Raw genomic sequence first — 7,279 nt, forward strand, 5'->3', positions numbered from 1 at the left:
CCAGTTTTCTACCTCCTATTCTTATCACGCCATCTTCTGAAGGGGTTACCCAAATTGCCAATAAGGAATAGGGACACAGATCCCTCTGGCTTCTTCCATGTTGAACAGGGATGCAGGGTGAGGCAATTTGGAGTACCCCTTCAATGGGTCTATCTAAAAGACTCCCAAATTCCAAAACTCTTATCTCTAGGGGAAAAAGAAAGTCCTTGACTGATGAATAGGAGATGTGAAGGAGAAGTAAAGGAATAAGGAATAGGGACACAGATCCCTCTGGCTTCTTCCATGCTGAACAAGGATGCAGGGTGAGGCAATTTGGAGTACCCCTTCAGTGGGTCTATCTAAAAGACTCCCAAATTCCAAAACTCTTATCTCTAGGGGGAAAAGAAAGTCCTTGACTGATGAATAGGAGATGTGAAGGAGAAGTAAAGGCAAGAGTAATTAGCATTACAAGTTCTAGACAGGGAACTAGAAAAAAGTCAGAACAGGGCAATTTTCAAATGTTCATAGGAGAGTCCACTGGTATTTCTTGACAAGGACTTCCAAGAGCATCCCTCTATTGGGTTCTTCCTCATTTTTCTTTTGTCTTCCAAGGCTGGACTCTAGAGTGATGGATTCAGGATTTGCTTTCTGGTATTTTGATAGCCATTGGAGTGGCTAGAATCAGTGTCAGTTCTCTGTCAAAGGCTTTGAGATAGGGGGAGAAAACAAATTTATCCATCATTTTAGGACAATAGCTGGTTGTCTCCCTTAGTTAGCTACAGGTGGGCATTACAGTACTGGAGAGCAAGATTTGAAGTCTTACATCTGACCAGCATTTTCTGGTTAGGAACAAAATCATTAATGAGAAATAATTGTCTAAATAAGTTTTTATATAGACTTAAGCCAAATGTCTGGGAAGTGTAATCCCTTGAACTCTTAAAGTAATATACTAATGACTACTCTTTGGTTGTACTTTCCTTTTGGGTGTTTAAGACCATACAGTTGGCCGAGGGGTCACAAGGGCTTGGGAGGAGCTCCTAGCTCCTTTCTTTTACCGGTTCCATGTATATGAAGATAAGTTAAAGGCCCTACTCAACCATGTCTGGCTTCACTTGGAAGCATGAATGAGATGTTTCCTCTGAGTTGACCCTCGTCTTTATAGACTGAACACTGGTTCAAATCCATCTCATGAGATCTCCATGGCCTCCCTGAACAAGATACAGTTGGCCAAGGGGTCACAAGGGCTTGGGAGGAGCTCCTAGCTCCTTTCTTTTACCTGTTCCATGTATGTGAAGATAAGTTAAAGGCCCTACTCAACCATGTCTGGCTTCACTTGGAAGCATGAATGAGATGTTTCCTCTGAGTTGACCCTCGTCTTTGTAGACTGAACACTGGTTCAAATCCATCTCATGAGATCTCCATGGCCTCCCTGAACAAGAGCATAGGTGACTCACCACAGTCACAGGACATTTTGATAGATATTCCATAGTCCCATAGAACTTAGTCGACCTTGGAGGGCAAGTGGCAAAATCTGTCCTTTAAGCCCCTCTGATCACATTAGTATAGGCCTCTAACTATGGCTATTAACCCTCCTCTTTGTAGACTGGACACTGGTTCAAGTCCATCTTGAGGGGTCTCTGTGTCCTCATCAATTGCTTAGGCTTTCTCATTTTTTCTATTTTAGAAAATATCTCCATCCCCATATCCTTTTAACATCGCTTAGTTTCATTTTTTGAAAATAATTATAAGACATAATAGCATTAACAAATTTTCCATCCGTTGTGAGACATCTTTTCCTGGACATGCTAAGCAATGCTTATTCCCTTTCAAGGTTCTAGTGTCGAGCCAATGTTTGATTAAAGTTTTACTGGGGAACCAATGAATTTATTGAGCTTACTTATCGAGATAACTGAGGGGTTGCTGAGATCAGAGCCACTATACCAATGGAGGCTGAAACCCACCCTCTCAGGCTGTCTGCTAGGATCTCAGCCTTACTCTCCAAAGCCAGTTCTGACCTGGGGCCTTTGGAGGGGCCTCAGGAAATCCCAGGTAGGGAGATGGGTATGGTGCAATTAGGGGAAGCTTGCCACCTTGTGGAGGCAGGATGGAGGTTCTCAGGCCATCCCTGTGTTCTCTGGCCCTCTGCTAGAGGGAGGCCAGAGAGAGGCCAGAGCTCAGCACTCTCAGGCGGTCTGCTAAGGTCAGAGCCACTACACAGATGGAGGTCCGAACCCACCCTCTCAGGCTGTCTCATGGTAGCTTGTTTTTAAGTGAAATACAGCTGGATGATAGTGGTTAAGAAAATGCATAGATATTCTGTTAACTTGTACTTAGAATCCATACAAATTTTAAGGATTCTGAGTCTTTCTATTGATTCTGATGTTTCTTATGCATATGATCATCCCTCTTAAAAATAGTAACAGCTTACATTTTTATTTTCCAATCCTTATATCTCATTTTGATGTTAAATAACAGGGATAAAAGCTATATTTTTCTTCTTTCTGAATTTAAATGTAATATTTAAGTATGGCATTTGATAAATACCAGCTATTAATCATATTATCATGGATAGAACATGTCTTATTGTTTTGAATTTTTTTTTTTTTGGTTTTTATCATGAGGAACCAAAATCATGGGGAGATGGCTCAGTAAGTTAAATGCTTATCTTACAAGCATGAAGTTCCAAGCTCTATCCTTAGAACCCCTGTAAAACTACCTGGCATGGTGGTACATACTTGGAATCCCAAGGACGGGAAGGTGTAGACAGGCAGACTCCCCAGAGCCCACAGGCCAGCCAGCCTAGCCTAATTGGTAATTTCCAGGCTAATGAAAGACATTGTCTCAAAGGAGATAGATGGTATTCCTGAGGATGAGACCAAGATTGTCCTCTGACCTACACAGACACAGAAACACACACACACACACCACACAAGCACATGTGAATGCACCCATGCTTGTAAACCTGCACACACATGCACCTGTATACGTACACACATGTATTAAAAACGACATTGATATTAAAAAGTAATTTTTCTATTGAGTCTTATAAACTTTCTATAGTAGCTCATTAGTAAAGTACATTCACAAATTTTCTAATGTTAAACCATTCTGAGATTTCTTCTACTGTATGTATACACACACACACACACACACACACACTCACATACACCACTATGCTTTCATTTTCTTTTATATTATTCCTTTCTGGCTTGAAATGAAGGGAACACTAGCTGACTTCAGTTTAAGAGTTTAATGATATTGGTAGTCTCCCTTTCAGAACATGGATAAGATAGAGATCTCTATTTTTGTTTTATTCATTATTTATTTATTTATTTATTTATTTATTTATTTATTTATTTGTTCTATTTTTTGACAGGGTCTCCCTATAGCCTCAGCTGGCCTGGAAGTCACCATGTAGACCAGGCTGTCTTCAATCTCACAGCGATCCACCTGCTTTTGCCTCTACTTTCTAAATGCTGGGATTAAAAGTGTGCACCACCATGCCCAGCAAGATTTCTATTTTAAAATTATCATCTGGATCTATGACTATTTTGTTCTTTTTTCCCAAAGGGATTCTTTAATTTTAATCAAATTTCTTTCAAAATTATTAGCTCATCCAAATTTAAAATCTGTTCCAACTAGTTTGGTAGTTTAAGAAATGTATCTCGGGGTTGGGGATTTAGCTCAGTGGTAGAGCGCTTGCCTAGCAAGTAGAGGTCCTCAGCTCCAAAAGAATAAAAGAAAAATAAAGACAAAAAAGAAATGTAACTCATTTTATATAATTTTTCAAGTAGGTATGACTGTCTATAATATCTTATTTCTATATCGTAATTAACTATCAAGTTTGTATGTGGGAATGACTTTTATAAATGGACATAATCTTGACTAATGGCTTTTAATTAACCTTAGCAAAACTATACACTCTTGTGTCTTGTGATCTGGGCACCTGACTTTGCTTCCTGGAAACCTCATTTTGGTACTTCACCCACAAAGATAATGAATGAATGAATGAATGAATGAATGAATGAGGGTATTTTTGAGAATTTACAAATGAAAGCACTGAAAGCAAGTGCACCCATTTCCATTGCACACAGTGGAGGTTGGGAAGGATGCATGACCTTGAGTGAATGAGATATTCTAGAACTAGGGATGAAAAGGCAGGATGGTCTGTTAAGATTAAAGTGGAACGAAGCTTGTACTCCCCCCAATTGAAGCTGGAGAAACCATTTTGAATAAAATTATGAATGGGGCTGGGTTCCATCAGCACAGTTCCTGAAGACAGACAGTTCCAAGAGATCTCTAGGAGAATGAGTGTCCTCTGAGTTCAGACCCACTCTTGAAAACTAAAGTTAAGAGGTGGGCTATTTGTTCAGGTAATTATAATGTTGGCAGAGGAACACTGCATGATTCTATTTTATTTTTCTTTTCATTTTTATCTTCTGTGTTCCAAGTTTTCAACCTGTTTATATGCTGCATTATAACTTCTGATGGCATAGTATCTATTTCCATCTTATTTTCAATTTTCACATTTCATTTTTTTAGGTTTTCTTGTATTTATTTCATCATCTTCTTTCCAGGAGACTCTAGTTTGTGTCAAGTTGACAAAAAACTAACTAGCACAGATAAACATAGTGATAATCATGGGCAGTTGACTGGGCATGGAATTATCTACTGCTCACAGGAGATAATGAATTTGCTACTTTAACTACTCTGTTGGTATCTCTCTGGAGCATGCAGCACCTGGTGGGAGGTCTCATAGCTGTTCCATGATCTCACTGACTATAACCTGTGTGCTGTCTGTGGTGCTACCTACATGAGTACCAGGCATATCACCCTTCTTCAGTTGTGCTTATCACTTCTCTAACTCATAGGTCATCTGACCCACAAAACCAAGATTGGTGGGCGCACTTCATAGTCTATATTATAAGAGCACATTTGTATTTCATTTGTAGGAAGAAATCTATAATGCACCCTGCTAATGGTTTGTTTGTTCACAGGTAGCCTTCTAGAAAGCTCAAGAAAAATGTAAGACTCTGGTCTTGGTGTTTATAAACGCTCCTCTTGCTACTTGGAGAGATAATAAAGAGGAAACATGGAATTATCTCCTGCTATGCACAGGAAGAAGACAGTAAGAAAAAAGAAAGCATCATAACTCTCAGAAGACAAGGGTGACCATCTGACCAGATGGAAAAGACTAAACTTTAAAATGATTGGCAGCTTGTTGCCCTTACCTATACAATCTGACTAAAGACAGAGCTTCAGGATGTTAGTCCACTGCCTTCTTCTGAATGAAACAGATTAAGTATTCAATTCCCAGGTTTTGCCTATGTGTTTGGTGACACAGACCTGGTTATAAAATGAAGATCTTGAAAAAACTAGTTATGCTTCTGTAATTGTTAGTAATTTGTCATAGTGTGATGGTTTGAATGAAAATGTCCCCCATAGGCTACAAGTGTTTGGACATTTTGTCCTCAAATGATGGTGCTGTTTTGGGAGGTTTTAGAAGGTGTGGCTATCCTGGAGGAAGCACATCACTGGGCGTGGGCTTAGAGAGTTCTTAAGCCTTGCCAGATCTCCGTTCGTCCTCTTGCTTCCTGTGCCTGTGTGATGATGTGTGAGCTTCACTTTTGCTGCTCATGGGCTTAGAGAGTTCTTAAGCCTTGCCAGATCTCTGTTCGCCCTCTTGCTTCCTGTGCCTGTGTGATGATGTGTGAGCTTCACTTTTGCTGCTCCTGCTCCAGCCACCTCCAGCCACCATGCCTCCCTGCCATGACAGACTGTAATTCCCCTGGAACCATAACTGCAAATAAACTCTTCTATAAATTGCTTGGGTCAGTGTTTCTATCACAGCAACAGAAAAGTGACTAATATACACAGCAACAAATCAAAACTAGAAAGATAGATTAAGTATTGTCACTAATAATAATAGTAACGGTATAAGCAAAGCTTTGGAGGGGATGGATGTGCTTATGGTACAGATCGCCATGGTGATTTCAAAGATGTAATTATGCTGAGGTTGTATATAGCTGGGAATAGTATACATTCAACATTCAACATGTACAAGTCTGTCAATAATTCTTCAATAAAGGGGCACAGGGAGAGGAAAGACTGCAGTATAGATGCTTACAGGAAGACATTTGTCCAGCACATGTCATAGGGTACTGATAGTATAAAAGACCTTAGGAGATGAGAATTTTTGTTAATATTTATTCTCTCTCTCTCTCTCTTCTCTCTCCTAAGAACTCTGTAACTTGTTAATAGAAAGAGTATTTACCATTAATGTCAGGGGAAAGGAAAAACTGATCACATCATGAAAGAGGGTGACTATGAATTAGTAGAGTATGTAGAGTTTGAGTCTGCATTCAAGGCAATATATTTAAGTTTTCTTTTTAAAACTAAAATAAGTGTCCAACTCAGAGTGGCTGTGGTTGCCTGCACAAGACGTACATAAGATCAAGCCAGTCAGATTCTAGCATTGATAGGAGATGGGTTCAAAAAGCCCCACTCCCAGCTGAGGTGCTCTGGTAGTTGAAAGCTGCTAGAGTAGGGAGAATCAGTTTTCTTTAGGGATGTGGTCCCAGTTAGGATGCCCATACCCCAGTGGGTAACCCTAAACTCCATGCCCAAAAGGGGTGTACTGATTGGTCCAGTTGACCACAAGAGAAAGAAAACGTGAAGTTGGGAGGAGGATTGAGGATCTGGGAGGAACTGTAGGGGGAATGGGGATTGGTATGATCGAAGTACATTGTATACATGGGTGAAATTATCAAATGATTAAATTTAAAGTGTTCAAGAGAAAGTAGAAAGGTAAATATGATCAAAATACCAATGTATGAAAATGTCATAAGGAAGCAAATTATTATGTATGATTAACATATGCTAATACAGGCAGACAGCCTGAGAAGGTGGGTTTTGACCTCCATTGGTATAGTGGCTCTAATCTCAGCAGACCACCAGAGAGTGCTGTGCTCTGGCCTCCCTCTGGCCTCCCTCTGGCATAGGGGCTGACAACACAGGGGACTGCCTGAGAGCCCCCAGATCCTGCATCCACCTGGTGGTGAGCTTCCCCTAATTGTGCCATATCCATCCTCCTACCTGAGATTTTGTGAGACCCCTCCCAAGGTCCCAGGACAGACCTGGCTTTGGTAGGCTAAGGCTGAGATCCTAACAGACAGCCTGAGAGTGTGGGTTCTGACCTCCATTGGTGTAGTGGCTCAGATCTCAAGAGATCGTCAGAGAGTGCCGAGGTCTGGCCTCCCTCTGGTCTCTCTCTGGCATAAGGTCTGAGAAAGCAGGGGAC

Source organism: Nannospalax galili, unplaced genomic scaffold (assembly GCF_000622305.1).
Source record: "Nannospalax galili isolate Female #2095 unplaced genomic scaffold, S.galili_v1.0 scaffold743, whole genome shotgun sequence".
In the NCBI taxonomy this organism is placed as follows: Eukaryota; Metazoa; Chordata; class Mammalia; order Rodentia; family Spalacidae; genus Nannospalax; species Nannospalax galili.